The following is a 1,645-nucleotide window of genomic DNA, read 5'->3' on the forward strand; positions in this document are numbered from 1 at the left end:
GAAAAAAAAAAAAAAAGGAAAAAAAAAAAAAAAAGAAAGTTCAACATTTTATTATGGTTATTGTATCTTTCTTTTTTTATTATTTATTTGTTCATTTTTTAGCTCCCACTTATGAATGAAGACATGTGGCATTTCTCTTTCTGTGCCTGGCTTATTTTGCTTAACATGATTTTCTCTAAGTTCATCCATGTTGTTGCAAATGGCAGCATTTCATTCTTTTGTACGGCAGAATAGTATTCCATTGTGTAAATATACCACATTTTTCTTATCTGGTTGTCTGACGATGGACGTTTAGGTTAGATCCAATTCTTGGCTATTGAATATACAGCTGCAATAAACATGTGGGTGCAGACGTCCCTTCAACATGATGGTTCCCACTCCTTTGAGTATCTGCAGTGGGACTGCTGGATCACATGGTAGCTCTATCTGTAGTTGTTGGAGGAAACTCCATACTGTTTTCCATAATGGCTACAGTCCCACCCACAGTGTAGGAGGGTTCCCCTTTCCCTGCATCCTCACCAGCATTTGTTATTCTCTGTCTTTTTCATAAAGGCCAGTCTGACTGGGGTGAAACAATATCTCAGGGTGGTTTGATTTGCATTTCCCTGATGATTAGTGATGTGGAGCATTTTGTCATGTGTCTGTTGGCCATGTGTGTGTCTTCCTTTGAGAAATGCCTATTCAGCTCCTCGTTTTTTAATCGGGTTATTTGGTTTTTTACTGTTAAGTTGTTTGGGTTCCTTGTACATTCTGGATAATAATCCTTTGTTGGATGTATAGTTGCAAATATTTTCTCCCACTCTGTAGGTTGTCCTTTCGCTCTGCTAGTTGCTTCTTTTGCTGTGCAGAAGCTTTGTAGCTTGATATAATCCTTTTGTCACCTGTGCTTTGGGGGTCATATTCATAAAGTCTTTGCCCAGTCCTACTTCCTGACATGTTTTCCCTATGTCTTCTTTTAGGAATTTGATAGTTTCAGGTCTTATATTTAAGTCCTTAATCCATTTTGAGTTGATTTTGGTGCATGGTGAGAGGTACGAGTCTAGTTTCATTCTTCTACAGATGGAGCTCCAGTTTTTCCCAGCACCACTTATGGAAGAGGCAGTCTCTTCCCCAGTATGTGTTCTTGGTGCCTTTGTCAAAGGACATCACAGACGCGAGGGAGGCAGTTGCAGCCACTGGCCTCTGCCGCCCCCACGAGGTGAGAGACTTTTTAAAGATGGGCACTATTAAGGCATGTTTGCATGCCTCTGTCATACTCCTGTAGAGAGGGAGAAATGGTGCAGGAGAGAGAAGACATCATGGCAGCACGGTGCTTGAGAAGGCAGGGGGTGGAATGTAATTCACGAGTGACAGGTGGGCCTTGGTGAGAACGGAACACCTCCTCCCAGCAGAGGAGAAGGCAGGTTGTGTGAATACAGATGGAGACTGGTTGGTTGCAATTGATGGAAGAAAAGTAAAGATGGTTCTCATCCCATTGCCTCAATTTTCTGAATATTCAAGATTTTCAGCTACAGTAGAAGATGGGAGGGAGACTTGAGGGTTTGAGAAGAGCACAGAAGTGGTGAAGAACCAAGCTCACCCAGCGAGGATAAACGCCGACCGGGGACCTGGGTGGCAGGTGAGTCTAGTCTGCACAGCTGGGTGG

The sequence above is a fragment of the Galeopterus variegatus genome, unplaced genomic scaffold (genome assembly GCF_000696425.1).
Source record: "Galeopterus variegatus unplaced genomic scaffold, G_variegatus-3.0.2 Scaffold2726, whole genome shotgun sequence".
NCBI lineage: Eukaryota > Metazoa > Chordata > Mammalia > Dermoptera > Cynocephalidae > Galeopterus > Galeopterus variegatus.